Source organism: Narcine bancroftii, chromosome 10 (genome assembly GCF_036971445.1).
Source record: "Narcine bancroftii isolate sNarBan1 chromosome 10, sNarBan1.hap1, whole genome shotgun sequence".
In the NCBI taxonomy this organism is placed as follows: domain Eukaryota; kingdom Metazoa; phylum Chordata; class Chondrichthyes; order Torpediniformes; family Narcinidae; genus Narcine; species Narcine bancroftii.
Window position 1 is genome coordinate 15,846,084 of NC_091478.1, and position 16,964 is coordinate 15,863,047.

Sequence of the window (16,964 nt, forward strand, 5' to 3'; positions counted from 1 at the left end):
CCAAGTATATAATGTCCATCTGTTCCTCCTAATCACTGCACACATATCCTTAAAGAGATTCAGTAGATTTATCAAACAGGGCCTACCCTTTCTGAATCCATTCCATGTTTGACTGATCTTGCAATTTCTATCTAGATGTCCCATTATTTTTTCCAGACAGATAGTCCATGACTTATAACCATCTGTACATACGACTGAAAAAAAATTACTGGGTACATTTTAAAAAATAAAGAAAATTTGTATGTAAATATAAAAATTATGCTTTTGGCGTGAAAGTCGGGGCCCATCTATAGAAAATAGCATGGCAGGGGTGGCCAGCGTCTCACAAGACGTGGTCTTGTGTTGCCACCATGTTGTATTTGATGAACAATTAAACAGATACAGTGAATTTCCGACTTGTCTCCATTTTGAGATACAACCGGATTGGAACTCAGTCGTAAGTTTGGGACTATCTGGTAATAACAGTTTAAAGCATTTTTTATGACTACAGGTGTTAAGCAAACTGGCCTCTAGTTACCCACCTTTTGCCTACAATCTTTTAAAAATTTTAAATTTTTAAAAAACTGATTGCTTCAGTGAGTGACAGGACACAGATTAGGAGATCGCTCTGCTGAGTATTTACTGCATTCGATGCTCCCTTTGTGGCCTTCTCTACATCGGGGAGACTGAGTGCAGATTGGGAGATTGCTTCGCTGACCACCAGTGACAGAAATAACTCAGTAGCCAACCATTTCAGCTCTGTGTCACACTCCTATATTCACATCGGTCCATGGCTTTATGTACTATCCCTCCAAGACCACCTGCAGATTGGAAGAACAACACCTGATTTTCCATCTGGCCATTCTCCAGCCAGATGGCATTAACATCAACTTTTCCATTTTCTGCTAACCAGCTCTCCTCTTCCCCCCCCTTCCATCCTCTTTCCAGTTCTCCTCCCTTCCTTCCCCCTCTATTTTCCTAGCCATCCCTCATCCCCTTGATCGCTGCTGTCCCCTCCCTTACCTCCTGTCTTTGCAACCATACCGCCCATCCCGCCCATCTTTTGTTTGGACACCTTTCAAAATTTTTCCATACTCTGATGAAGGGCTCAAACCCAAAACATCGGTTATGTATTTTTACCTTTGCTATATAAAGAACATTGCTTGATCTTCTGAGTTTCTCCAGCGTTGCGTTTTTAGTTCAACCATGGTTTCTCATAGCTTCTCGGCCTTTTGGCTAAGATCAAGTGTAGTATCTGTTCTTATCAGTTTAATATCTGATATGTCCCTTATTTAGGGACCATATATTAAATTGATTTTTGGAACAGGGAGATGGAATAGGGGCTTGCTCCGTCCACTCCACGCATCAACCCAGTATTGCAGTGCCTCTGGGAACAGTGCACCAAAAAAAAGAAAAAAAAACATGGTTTTTCGAGATTTTCCTGCTTTACTTTTTAAAATTGCTTATTGACCTTCAAACCATCAGGTATTTAAGGATGACAATAAATGACATGGCTTTAAAAATCAAATGGTGTACTGATTATAAGATAACATTTGAGTAAGTTTAGGCAGAAATATTTACAGCAAGAAACATTGAAGATGATGGTTCATTTCTGTAAATGAATTGTAATTAGGGTAATCTTATGCAAGACATCTTTATGCAGTGAATTCAACCATACGGATTTTTATAAGGCATCAATATATATTGAATTTTTATGTTTGGAAAATATCTAATAACATTTCTACCTTCCCCAGTCAGAAGAATCATTTTGTGATTTAGAATGTAGGGGAGTTTAAGAAAGCCACAATATGTCTTGAGAGATTCTTCTACAGAAAAGTATTTTTATTACTTTTTGCTTTAGTTCTGAATGGTGTTGATGCCGATTGGATCCATTTCAAGTGATTTGTTTGTCTCGGTATTATCTGTCTAGGTTTGATAGAGCCAAGGGTGTATGCAAAAAAAAAAACTGTATAATTTCCAATATTTTCTCGATTCCTGGCATTCTAAAAGTTAGTATTTTTTAATTGGAGAATGTGAACAGATGTTCAGGGGATTTTTCTAAAGCACGAAAATCCAGGAAGATGTAGGACCTGCATTAATGATTGATGGCATGGATTTTATTGATTAACCTTGCACCTTGCATGTAAACAATATGGAAATTACCAAACACAGATGTGATCATTGAGTGTGACCAAAGAATATTGTTGTTTTAGCTGTCACATAAAGATATTGCTCACGTATATTTTTATTTAAATACAGATCTTCAAATGTGGTAAGAAGCTTTCTGCAAATTGGTAGATGGGTGACTATGTGCTGACAATTTCCCTTTAAATTTGTTTCTGGGTGTATTTTAAGAAAAGTTGGAGATCACTTCAGCCCAACTTTCATTTATTTTGCTTGAATGACCTCTGGACATTAGGATAGTTCTTGAGTAATATTCTTTGTAAGGAATATTTAAAAAATTTTTAAACTGCATTTAGCGTCACTTGATTTCTTTTAAATCTGTTGGCTTTAGGCCCTTTGCAGTGTGAAGTTGTTCTTCAGTTCCTGGAAAACTTACTTCTTGCATTCTGAGCTTTCAAATGATAGTCAGCAAAATAAATGAAAGATAATTTTTCCTCATGGCGTTAAGGGCGTTTACCAAGCTGAATTATGATCAGTAGCTTGCAAATCTACCATTGGAAGTCATCACCCTGCTTAGGAGATTAATGGTATTTTTTGAGAAAACTGAATCATAAGGAGGTCTACAGCACAGAAACAGATGCTTCGGCCCATATGCCTGTGTTTGGCCGATATCCCTCTAAACCTTGTCTATCCATTAATTTCTTTTTTGAATGTTACAATTTCTTTCTCTTCCTCTGGCAGCTTATTTCATATGCCCATTGACCTCAAGAAAGTTCCTCCTCAAATCCCTTTTAAATCTTTTCCCTCTCACATAAATCTCTGGCTTTGTAGCAACCGTGTTGCAGAGCAAAATGAAGAACGAGAAAATAATCAGATGTAGTCGAGTCGAAGTTCAGTAAAAGTTGTTCACTCAAACAGTCACACGCAGCTTTTTAGAACCCCATGTGTTCCAAATGATGTCATTGTATTGTAGCATCATGATGTTACTCGGAGCCTCCCGAGCCGGTTCAATTAAGCCTCCATTGAGCCGCTACAGCCTCTTCATTTTGATTCCGCTACCCTGAGGGAAAATACTATGACCATGGGTAGGTCAGTGAGATATTTGAACACTTGGGTTGGGGAATCATGTCACTTGTACATAAATCACCTCAGTTTATTATACTGATGACATTTCTTGGGCTTTGTAAGGAGCATAAACAACTCTGACTAATGATGGGGGTAATGAGACAATGGTGTATTTTGCTGAAACAGATCACAAATGTGGTAACAACTGCTTAAGGAGTTTTTGCCGGACGATCTTGGTGGTGGTCTTATGTTCAATCCAGCTGCATTTCATGCCATTGCCTTGCTTATCATAACTAATAACTCAATGGCGTTACATGGTACGTGCACTTATTATGCCTGAAAGGCCTCTGTTGACATTAGGTCTGACATGAGCCCCCTTCCATTGTATTGTCATATCCCAGTCATGTTCAGCTGTTTGATTAATGAACTTTTGCCATCAATTCGTTCACTGTTTCTTGGTAAATATGTGATTTATGCCTAGTTCAGCAGGACCAAAATAATATTCAGGCATGGAATGAAAAGTGAAGTTTCCCAAGAGTACCGAGGTTACTTGAATGCCAATATGGGACTGGCAGGCCAGTAAAGTATGGAGGAAAGATGTGCTATCTGACTGAGTGAAGCCCACTGGATCTCAACAAAGAAGAGCAGGGGATTATTTTTGGAGACATGACCTTCCTTGGGCTTTTTTCTGAAGGAAAGAACATGATAATATCTGATGAAATCTTGTTTGTAGGGGCCTTGTCTTCAAATTAGCTGCTGGGCTTCCTAGATTGTAACAGTGAGTATCCTTCGATAGTTCAGTTGTATTTCATAGTTTGGAGACATTCTGAAAATATTATGAAAGTAGTATCAGTACTACTTCTGTTGTTCTTTGAAAGGCTGTTTTTTTTTGCCTTCCTTTCGTTTATCTAGGATGTATTCTTCACCTTTCACACATAAGGTCACACAAGACCAATGAACAGAAGCAGGTCACGAGGTATTTGGCCTTTTTCTGGGTATGGCAGAGTTTCAACAAAGAGAATTAATAAAAATATTAAACCCATGGTAGACTTTTATTGTGTGATTGGTATTTAATGATTTTCTGAAAGCACCTTTTCAAAAAGCAAAAGAAAATGAGACTCTCCTGTATCATTGTTCTCTCTGGACAGTGTCTTGTAACAGCTTAATGAAAGCTTGAAGGCGACGGATTGTAACTAGGTTTTCTCTACATAATTCCTAAAGGCACGATGAAAGTTGCTGTGAAACTAGAAAAGGCTTCTTATCAGCGGGTACTGCTATTTTAGTGACTGGAATGCTCACTGCAGGATCACTTCAAGGGAGCAGATATATTTTTTTTTGTCTGAGTGTTTATTAATAGTTGACAATGACTGTACACCAAAATGGATGTCAGTATATGAAAGAAGCAGTTGCTGAAGTAAAAGGAGCTCCTTAAGTTGCTTCATTTTTGTATCAGGGCCATCTTCCTATCGTAATCATTTCAGTGTTCTGCCAACAATATCAGTTATACTTTTTATAGTTATTTTGTATTTTCTTCCAGCTATTCATAATAATTTCGGCAGTGCAATTCACCGAATCATCGTGTATCTCTCCTTCCAAATAATTTGATTTTTTTTCTGGACTGGGTCTTTCTTGTTATTAAACACATTTGATTCTTTCACTCCATTCCTCATTGAAATAGAATATGGAAAAAATGCACAAAATTATGTTACCAGCTCCACACTGTGTGACATTGAAAACGCTTTTGTAGTTTTATTTAACACAGCTTGAATTTAATTATTCATCAAACCATTGGTAAATTTGCAGGTTAGACATGTTTACACGTTGTTTCCTGCTGTAGGCTATTTTTGCCTCATTTTTATGATAGAGGATCATAAAGCCTCAGCAATATGTGATATACAGAGGACATTTGATTAGAGCAGAATATTTAACAACTAAATTTTGAAGATTTAGGGGAACGAATGGAGATCATTCTATTTTTACTTTATTTTCTTGTTTACCTCCATCATTTTTGACTTTCATTTGAAGGATAAACCAAGATAGCCAATTACTCTTGGAAAAATTGTACGCTCTGTAATTCACCAGCTTCTCCCAATTGCTAATTTGGAGTTAAGTTTTCAGCAGATGCAATGCAGGCATTTTAAAATGGATAAATTGTTTTGGTGGAAATCAGTTGGAGTATTTCCTGTCTCTTGGTACATTTTAACCTGCATGACAACATCAGATTTCTCATTCCCAATGCAATCTTTCTGCAGCCAGAACATTGATCGATGCAATGCTCAATTTTGCTTCCTGGACAAATCTTGTTGATAAAATGACTTTTTTAAAATAGTGCTGAGTTGTATTTTTTTAACTCACTAAGTTGCATTTAATGTGATTTTTATTAGATTTCAGAATAGTACGTTACTTATTTACTCCCCGAATAGACATGATTAAACTGAATGAATCTTGTAATGGAGATGAGTCTGCTTCATGTATTTTTAAACAAGTCTGCACCAATGCACATGAAGATAGTAATAATATTTTTGTCTGGATTTGATATGGGTCAGTAATTTTATACTTGATTTTTTTTCAATGATAACGTCCAAAATTGCCATTAATCTTAATTTACATTTTGATGGCCATTGGAAGGCAAGTGTGATGAAGTGGAAGATTCCATGAATCTTTTGGTGATTACATACTAATAATGGAAGATGAGAATTAAAATAATGTCGTTCTCTATTTGTTGTGTTGAGACGAGTATCAGGTTCAGCGGGTTGACAGAGAAACTAGTCTGGGCACGAGTGTTACAACCACACGTAACTTTTATTAACACACAGGAAACAACAAGGGGAAAACGTTAAATGGTACGCAATTACTAATTCACGTAAGCGATGATACAGACATTCACCTCGGACATCAGTTAGGCTCTGATAACGATGAACCTATATTCGACCCCGCTCACACACTACACACATTGTTTCACTTAAGCAATGATATAGACTTTGACCTCAGACAGCAGTTTGACTCCAACACCGGTACGTATATTCGACCCTGCTCACACACTATAAACTGGGACTCTTACACACACTCCTGATCAATGGGGGTGCAGCTCTACTGCAAGTATTGATCTAATGCAATAATACGGTTCAGTTTCAGTGCAGTGCACACCTTACCCTTTACCCTTCCAATGACGTCCACAGTAGCGACTTGGCATGGAGCGGTGTCCAGAGCTTGGACCACAAGGCATTGAGAGAGAATGTGCCACGTGTTGGTACTATGTACATTGTTAATCCTAGATGATTTATAGTAGTCAGTGGCAAGGTGTTTACTAATGGGTGCTTGGAGTCCAACTTTGATTGACAGCTGATGTGATTTCTGAATAAATTCTAGATGGGGAGGACACGCAATACACACATTCCAGACAGGCAGGGAGGCCATGTTTCCTCCACACACAAAACTGTGGCATAAAAATACCACTTGATGCTCCAAAACAATATTTTGAATTAGCTGCTTTGTTCTTTGACTATCAAATGTAAATTGTTAATGCAGAATTCTTTTTAACATTTAAAAATTAATGAGTTGGAAGCTGTTTTATTTGCTTCTTGCCACAAACCCCAAGTCTTTGCCTGGTTGTGCTGCCTCCATCCCTCACCAATTGTTCACATGATGCAGAAAGAAACCTGAAGCATTTTATAGCCCAAGTGATACTTTTGAAGTGTTCCACTGTTACCATAATCCAGGGAACTGGCTGAAAATTTCTCTACAAGGGTTGCACGTTCAGCAATGCCATGATGACCAGTGGATTTTTTTCCCCCAATGCAATCCATGTTTTTAAATGAAATCACTGAACTCCATATCCTGATGATCATGTATTCAAATACTTCACTGAACCAGTCTTAATAATAGTTCTGGGATTTGAGCCCCAATATGGTCCCACACAATCTTTGCATCAAAATCAGGATTGCAAGGCTTCCTTTTTTTCTGCAGGCTTTGATATCGTATCGTGTAACCTTAGGTCACCTATAAATGAAACAAAATTTTTATATATGCAATATTTTATATTATATCTTTATTTATGTGCTGTGTATATGTGTATGCATAGTGGTCCAGAGAATGTTTTGTCTGTTTGTATGTGTGCATGTGTATATAGAGTAGGTTAATAAACTTGAATTTCCAATGTGCCCTCCACCCGACACCAGACAAATTTTTCCCTTACTCTTCTTCCATTTTCTGTTTTTCACACAGGTCACTACCTGAGATTTTGGCTCACTCATCTCTCTCATCTTGTCCCTTCCCACCTCTTAGCACTTTCCTCTGTAAATGTAGGAGGTGTGATTTCCCTACCTCCATCACTACCATCCAGAGACTTAAACATAGAACATAGAAAACTTGTAGCACTATACAGGCCCTTTGGCCCACAGTTGTGCTGAACATGTCCCCACCTTAGAAATTACTAGGCTTTCCCATAGCCCTCTATTTTTCTAAGCTCCATGTACTTATCCAAAAGTCTCAAAGGACCCTAATGAATCCACCTCCACTATTGATGCTGGCAGCCCATTCCACTCACCCACCACTCTCTGCATAAAAAAAAACATACCCCTGACATCTCCTCTGTACCTCCTCCCCAGCACTTTCAACCTGTGTCCTCTTGTGGCGACCATTTTAGCCTGGAGAAAAAGCCTCTGCATAATTACACGATCAATGCCTCAAACAATTCACCAGCATCTCTTCTAACCCAGCTTGTTGCAACTTCCTCTACATTGTTCTGCCTGCATTGGATTTCTCCATCTTCCCGTTTCATATCATTTTAACTCTCCTTCACATTTCCATACTGACACTTCCATCCTCTGCCTTCTCCATCACTACAAAAAGGCCAAACACAAACTGGAAGATCAACATCTTGTATTCTAATTGGGTATAGCTTACATGATTGAATTTTGGGGGATGGAGATGGAGACAGATAGGTGACACGTGGAATAAATGTGGAGACAACTGGTGGAGAGTGACAGCAGCTGTCTCCATCTTCACTCTCACCTCACTGGGCACTATCTGTCTGTTTTGCCATCTAGATCCCACCTGCCTCTTTCTCCCAACTTCACCTCTCCCTCTCCTCCACCTGGTTGCAGCTGTCCATCATTCTTCTTCTCTCCTTGGTCTACCTTTCACCTACTGGTTCCTGTCTCACCCTCCCTCTCTCTTTTCCTTGCTCTTTTCCCTCAACCTCAGTCCTGAAACAGGTCTCAACCCAAAATGTCAATGACTCCTCCCCCACCCACCTCAGCTGCAGCTTAACCTGTTGAGTTCCTTTCTCCAGATCCCAGCATTTGCAATCTCTTGTTTCCAACATTGCACAAGGTTCTCTTGGTTTGACTGTTTCACAGCAACAGCTGATGAGCCTTGTGCAAGCTGAAATATGCAGTTTACAACTTGTGATGCCATTGGGTACATGATGGAAACTGAAAAAAAAAGATGTTAATGTGAATTGCATCTTCAAAGTGGTACGCATAACTTCATAGCTTTGACAACTTCAACCAGAATCTATTTTCTCCCATTTAAAAGTAATCCTGCATTACCTGCAAATTGTAGCATATTATTAAGCAACTAGTCACCTGGGTTTTTAAAGTGTTTGATGGTTATGGCTGACTTTGATGAAGGCTACACAAGAATCCAATTATTTCTGTGAAATGTGTATCACATGTCATGACATTGGATCCTGTGGCTCCTTGGCACCCAGCAACTGCACTGTTACAATCAGTTGAACAGTGACCTTGGGCTTCCTGCCAGTTTAATTCCCAACTCATTCCAAAGCTGACCTATGTATGGCCTCCTACATTATCACAATGAGATCCAATACAAGCTTGAGGAACAGCGCCTCATCCTCCTCCGTTAGGACAAGTTGCATCCTTCTGGATTCCAAAACGATTTCTCAGCTTTTGATATCATGAGCCTTCATTCTGTGTATCAAAACTGGCCAGTTCTACCATGTTGCTCAACATTTTATTATTTTTTAAAATTTTTCTGGTCTAGTCTGCTGGGCACATCTCCCAGCCTTGCTATTAGCTCCATATTACTCAGACAAAGATGTGTAAACTGATTGCAACAGCTGCATCAACTAATTTGGTCTCACTCTAGCAGAGATGTTTCCTTTATTCTTGTCTTCTCTGCTTTTTACTCTCTCATTTCTGATGAAGGCTGTTGGATGTGAAACATACATCGGTTCTCTTTCCATGAATGTTGCCTGATCTGAGTTCTTTCACCATTTTCTGTTTTTAATTTGTGTTTCCCGTAGCTGTAGATTTTCTTTCCATTTTCATCAAATTGATGAACTCTCACTAAATCAGCAAATAAAATGTTCAATGTTTAAAATTAAATTTGCCACCCTACTTCTCTCTGCAAATGCTTTTAATACAAATTACCTGAGTTACTGCTGCCATATTAACTTCTTAGTTGCCAAATTTTGATGTCAGATGTTACTCATTATTACAAGAGTTAACCTCTTCATGGCTTTGTTGAACACCTTCGAATGCCTCCAAGCTATCCGTGAACATGCCATGAACATCAGGTTATTAATATTCAGGAGGCAGATGACAGCAATCCAAAACAATTTGGACTCAGTTGTGAATAAAAATGCAAGCTGATCATGAAGGTGGTTTTACAATATGCAGTTATTTTGTTTGCTCACCAAGTATTAAGTCTTTAATGTCAAAAGATTTAATTACCGTATATTTCGGCATATCTGTGGACTGGAATTTAAGTTGGGTCCCCATTTTCAGCCTCATTTTAATGTTTTTATCATATATCAGGCATGTTAAATCGACTCCCAAAAATCGAGATGGCTGAGCTGTTGGGTGTTGGCTGAGGGTGGTTAATCATGGAGGCTCCAGCAAAACAATGAAAATATGAAGTGAGTTTTAAGTTAAAAGTATAGAAATGGCCGAGAAATCCAGCACCTGTGTTGCTGCAAGAAAATTTGATGTATATGAGAAGATGGTAAGAGAAAGAAGAGACTTTAAGAAAAATACCAAAAGTGTTCGATGAGAAGAGGAATCACTCGTTGGGCAGAGTTGGAAAATCATGTTGCAGAATGGGTATGTGAAAAGAGGCAAGATTACTACAGTCACATGAAATAAAATAAGAGCATTTGCACTGAAGTGGGCAAAGTAGCACCCAGACGCAATAAAGATTTTGAAGTTACAGTTGGCTGGTGCAACCTTTTCATGAACAGGAAAAATCCAGTATTATGACAAAAAACAAAAATTGTTCAGAAACTATCAAAATATCTTGATTATAAAGTTGCAGGTTTTCACCAGTTTATTATATGTAACCAGCAGAAAAACCAGTTTGCTTTGACAAATATTGGAACCGTTGACAAAACCCCCATGAATTTTGACATGATAGACAATAGAACAGTGGAATATAAAGGTGTGAAAACTGTTCAAACCAGAAGTACAAGGGCATGAAAGGACTAGGTTTACTGTGGTATTATTGTGCATGTCCGACGGTACGAAGTAAAGATCCTTGGTAATCTTCATGCGGAAACTTAAACCTAAAGTAAAATCCCAGCAGGTATTTTTGTACATTTTCATGAAAAAGGATTGTGGATGAAAATGGTGTAAAATTATGGATAGTCGATGTGTGGAACAGACTGTTTACGGAAGGAACGGAATTTGCTGGTCTGGGATATGTTTCTGAGAAGAATAAAAGTAGATTAGCACTAAATATTACTAGGCCCTTTCAAGGTGCCATGTAAAATGGGGTTAACTGCAATTTTCACAGTTATCCCCCCACTCACATGGCAGCTTTAAAGGGTCTGAGCTGGTGCCGTCAGCATGGTCCAAATCCAGCTGGGTCCCTGACCGACCTCAGAGGTAGTCGGGGGATCCAGTTAAACTTACCTAGGTCATGTCCACCAGCGGCTTGAAAGCCAAAATGACCATCCCGGTTATTCCGATGACTTCAGAGCTTGCATGCATGTGTCACCAGGTTGCATCTGTTGAAATATGCAGTGGTTACATCCTGCTGCTCCTCCAGTAACTGCAGCATTCGCCTGACAGTGGTGGTCACGACGGTTGCCTGCAGTACTGCAGCACAGCAGAGTTGATTAGTCAGCATCTGAAGATTGTTCCCATTCCTGCTCGCCATTTGAACTTCAATTCATCACTACAGGTAGTACTTCCGGTAAGTGCGTGGCGCGTCAATCAATCCATCTTCATGGGGATGGGATTCCCCCCTAAATCACCGGGTTGGTTTGCCCCACTAATCACACCTGGGTCCCAGGAGAGCTAAGAGCTAACCAGGTGCTGCAGCTTACAAGTGCAGTTATCCTAGGTGGTTTAATGTCTCTATTGCAGCCACTTGATGTCTGCTTGGAACAAGCCATTCAAAGACTACATATGTGAAGAATGGAATACGCGGATGATGAGTGCAGAAAAATTGTTCACAAAATGTGGGGCAATGCCTGCTGCATCACTTGATGTGACTATGTGCTCAAAGCCTGCGATAAAGTGAATGTAGAGCTAATAAAATGGTTTAAAAAGTGCAATTGATAATACGGAAAATGATTTGTTGTGGGACACTGATGACGAAGCTGAAGCCGCCTCGTCAGGTATAGACTGGGACCCATATGATTGTTTAAACGTGTATTGCCGTGTTCTTTGTCTCAGAAGGTGAGAGTGATTTTGAAGGATTCTAAATGTTTTTTTTTTAAATAAAATTTTTGTTCTAGAATGAAAATTTGTTGCAGTTTTTTTTTTCAAGGGTTGACTTATACGCCAAATCAGTTTTCAAGGGTTGACTTGTATGCCAAATCAACATCGAGCAGTGTTTTGAATTGAATTTAAGGCCTCAAAAGTATATCTGGCATACAAGTCGACCCCCATTTTTTGAGAGAATTTTGAAGGTTTCCAGACTTGACTTATACGCCGAAATATACAGTAGCTATTTATCCCTGCATTAAGTTATAATATTGCTTAATGCTATGATACGACATTACGCAGACAACTGAGTGACATGGCAGATGGCCAAGTCTGTTTTCAGAGTTTTATAATGTTGTAACCAGTTAATAGATACACTGAATCTAACTTTATCTTAGTTCAGTGCCGCCTATTTTGGGTGGTCTGGGGAAAAAAAAATATGCAATTAGAGTCTCCAATTTCAATTGAATAAATCCAAGGAATTCAACAGCTTTAGACCAGCTGCATTCACAGAGACATAACTCGGAAATGATTAAAAAAATTGGAAACACTTAGTTAAACAGTAATTGTAAAAAAAGAATAATTTGTCAATGCATTGATGGGGGATTTCCTTTCCAGATACCAAAGTACACAGAGCTATACAGCACATCCCCCAAAAGTGTGGGGTGCTGTTATGTGGCTTGTATCCACCATTGAGAGAAAAAAATTGGGACAGTTAAAATCCTAAGTTAATCTTAAGTGCAGTTGCTCAGGGCTCACTGGAAAGTCATGGTGCTGTTCTCACCTGAATTGAGCACGATGCTAATGGTATAGGTGATTAGACAGAGATACTATGGTGGGCAGAGTGAAGTGGCATAAATAGATGTTCAGCAAAACCTCTTTTACCATTTAAGGCTAATTTAATCATAATTGTGAGCAGAAAACCCACCCTACGAGGTTGAAGGATGTAAAAATAGATAATCGTCTTACCCAAGAGGTCTGTTCGATGCCCCTGGGTAATAGAAAGTAGCAAATGGTTAGCGAGGTTGAGAGTCATAATTCTTACGAAGGACTATTGGGTCCCGTTCTTTAGCGCAATCAATGCAAACTAATTACAGTAACTGCTTCACGTGAGGGAAGGTCACAAAACAAAATAAACTCAAAGCAAGTTCATTTCTCTGGGACTGAGGGTAAATTTTGGATTTTGAACTTCTTTGGCTTGGCTTCGCGGACGAAGATTTATGGAGGGGGTAAAAAGTCCACGTCAGCTGCAGGCTCGTTTGTGGCTGACAAGTCCGATGCGGGACAGGCAGACACGGTTGCAGCGGTTGCAGGGGAAAATTGGTGGGTTGGGGTTGGGTGTTGGGTTTTTCCTCCTTTGCCTTTTGTCAGTGAGGTGGGCTCTGCGGTCTTTGAACTATTTGCAGCATAAACTACATCCATTTCAATATAGTTCCTAATTAATTTTCAATGTTCAACAGTAACAGGTAAAGATTCTCTGTAGTATAACAAATCTTTTAGGCAATTTGAGATTTGCACCTGATGAAAATTGAACAGGAAGTTTCATCATAAAACTATTTTGACAACTAGAATCACTATGTATAATAACTTGTGCAATCATATTGTGTAGGCTGCTATTTAGTAATCACTTGAAAACAAATCACCAATAATAAATAAAAATGTCGAGAAGGCAGGATAAATTTGAGAGCTATTTCTTTTTAAGTGTGTTAAGTTCAAAATGGGTGTCATGTTGTACCCAACATTCTGCATTTCTCTCTGGATACTGTTAAATATTAATTGAAACAAATTGCAAAAGAGTTTAATTCAAAACTTATTAATTTTGCTTGCAAAATGGTTAAATTTGTAAATTTTGTAGTCAAACAACATTGACTTTTCTATAGCAGTAGCATTTCAAAACAAACCACTGTAGGTTTCACTTGGTGCAATTTGATATTTATTTCATTTTGCAAAGACTAAAGAGGTCTTAATTATGAAAATGTCATAAGCTTTAATAAATCTGATGTTATATTTTAATGTTCCAATAAAGTGAAGCTGTGTTGCATTGTTGTTTTCTACAAATTATTGTCATTCATGAGTTGATGCAAATGCCTTGAAATATTTAAATCAGGAGTCATTCAAGATTGCACTTTTGATACTAACATAATGTTCTGTACTGTATCATCAAATTGTTGACTAGTTTAATATTATAAGATAGATAACCTAGACCTTCCATTTGATTGTTAATCTGCAGACCTGGAATTCTCATTGAAATTACAAAGATCCGAGAGATAAATTGTCCTCTAAATTAATGAGAATCACATTAAAGCTGGGCCCTGTGGTTGGATGCCACATGTTCAGCAGCAGAAGTGTTGTGAGGGGTCCTGTCCCTTGATGTATCAGTTGGCCCCAGATTATGTTTGGAGTCAGAGGAAGCAGTTGAATACTTTGCATCATTGTTTATCAACTTGAAACATTGAAAAGTTGGCTGAATTGTGAACGAGCAACAACCTCTCACTCAAAGTTACCAAAACCGAGGAGATCTTTGTGGACTTTAGGAAGAGAGAACCAGAGATATACAATCCAGTGATCATTGGGGGATCAGAGGTGAAAGGAGTGAGCAAAATTCAATTCCTGGGAGTCACTATCTTGGAAGACCTTTCCTCGACCCAACAGACAAATGCCACCACGAACAAAGCATGTCAGTGCCTCGGCGGTTTATGGAGGTTTGGTATGATATCAAAAACCTTGGCAATCTTCTGCAGATTTGTAGTGGAAAGTATGCTGACCAGCTCCATCACTGCCTGGTATATGGACACCAATATCTCTGAGTGGAGAGTCCTGCAAAAGGTAGTGGACACATTCAGTACATCACAAGCAAAACTCTCCCCACCTTCAAGAAAATATAGATGGAATGGTGCCATCAGAGAGAAGCAGCAATCATTAAACATCCACGCCACCCAGGACTTGCTCTGCTCTTGCTTCTCCGGTCATGAAAGAGATGTAGGAGCCAAAAGACTCGTAGCACCAGGTTCAGGAATAGTTGCTATCCCTTCATTATCAGACTCCTCAACGGCAAACTCAGTCAGAGATTTATTTAAAGACTCATATTTTGCATATTGTTGCCTGTATTGTTTATTTACATTTCTTTCTTTGTTTACATTTCGCTTTTGTATATCTAAATTATCTAGAGTACAGTTTTTGTACTACCGATAAGTAGAAATTCTACCTGGCCCGCAGGAAAAAGAATCTCAAGATTGCATGTGATATCATGTACAATATATACTCTTGGCAATAAATCTGAATTTGAACTTTGAGCAACATTAGTGGGGAGCATAATGTGGAGAATGTGTTAGGGCATTTTCAGATCAAGAAAGACACTGTGTTGGGCCTTTTGAGGAACATTAAGGTGGATAGGCACTCTGGGTCTGATGGCATATATTCTGGGTTAATGAAAGAAACAAGTGAAGAGATTCCTCAGGCTTTGACAAAGATCTTTGCATCTCACTTGTAACTAAGAGTAGTGGAGAGTGGCTATGCATCTTTGCTCAAGAATGGAATAAAGGATAATCCAGGAAATTATAGTCCTGCAAATATCACACTAATGAGAGGGAAACTATACGAAAGGACACTTAAGGACAGATTTATGCATGTTTGTGAAGTCATTGTTAGATGTGCCACAGTCAACATGGCTTTCTAGGTAGCAGGTCCTCATTTACTAATTTGATTGTGTTCTTTGAGGAAGTGATAAAGATAGTCGAAGAGGGTGGGATATTGGATGTTGTCTACATGGATTTTACTAAGGTGTTTAACAATCCCCCTCATAGTAGACTAATTCAAAAGGTGCAGATGTATGGGATCTACTATGAGTTGATTAGTTGGATATGAAATTGGCTGGCTTATAGAACACAGAGGGGAGTGGTAGAAGGCTGTTATTTGGCTGGAGGCCTGTGACCAAAGTTGGGACCCCTGTTGTTTCATAATGTACATATACAATGGATAGAAAAATGAATAGATGGGTTGATAAATTTGCAGATGATATAAAGATTGGTGGTATTAGGAACAGTTTGAGAGTTAGCAAAAAAAATCAGGATCAATCAATTACAGATATCCAACAGAGAAATGACAGTTGGAGTTTAATCTAAACAAGTGTGAGGTGTTTCACTTTGTAAGTCAAATGTAAGGGGAATGTATACAGTTAATGTTAGGGTTCATCAAAGGTCTGATGTGCAGGAGGATCTGAGGTTCAGGTCCATATCTCACTGAAAGCAGCCATACATGTAGATAGGGTGGTAAAGAAAGCGAATGCAGTGATAGGCCTCATCGAGGATAGGATGGAGGGGGGGAGTAGGGGGAGATAGCTATTTGAATATAAACGTCAGAAACTTAGGTTAGGCTGAACTTGGAACACTGGGTGATTTTATTTTGAGTAGTGAAATGTGCTGAGTAGGATCAGAAGTGGATAGAATAGAAAACTCAGCTCAAACACAAGTAAGGCACTGTTTCATCTAAAATCGGTGAGTTTGAGTGATTGCAAAACAACTAAAAATAATGGCTTATATTATTAACTGAGGAAGATTGTGGCTCATTCAAAAGCAGATATTTGACAAAGAAAAAGCAGTGTGGGGAGGGGTTAAGAAACCTAAAATGTTGATTTTGGAGTCTATTCTGTGCACAGATGAATTTATGCTCATCAGTGTGAAGAACAAGTAGATAAAAATGGGATGGAGGAGGTACAGGGTTTATCATCAGAAAAGATGCTCCATTTAAAGAAAATGTATAGTTGGGAAAGGTAGGTTTCTGGGAAGGAGAAGGCAATTTTAGTAAGTTAGCACCTGAAATGAAGAAATTATGTTCTAGAAGGCATCAAAATTGGAGGCCAACTGTATGAATCCAATGAAGATAGGAGAGGCATTGTGACAGATTAGAATTTGTATTTATAGTTGATTATGGCTGACATCTTGAGCCAGTAGATTTATAGTAATCAGGATAAAAGTCAGTACGAGTTCTTGGGAGTTTTAGTTAATAATCAAGCTGAAGGCAGCAGCAAGAACAGTTTCAGGAGACAGGTGATGCTTCAGAAAAAATATCTATATGTTATCTTTGCCCCCAGAATGATCCTAGGTTGTTTTTTTGGCATTGGACGGG

General features: G+C 38.7%; 1 protein-coding gene and 1 non-coding gene across 11 annotated transcripts in view; both read left to right on the plus strand.

Annotated features, from left to right (window-relative positions):
• Window positions 1–16,964, plus strand: part of atrnl1b (attractin-like 1b) — a 617,494-nt gene that overhangs the window by 283,207 nt on the left and 317,323 nt on the right. The gene's annotated exons all lie outside the window — the stretch shown is intronic.
• On the plus strand, window positions 1,196–1,386 carry LOC138745116 (U2 spliceosomal RNA). The gene has a single exon (XR_011346044.1). It is a non-coding gene; the product is annotated as a U2 spliceosomal RNA (small nuclear RNA).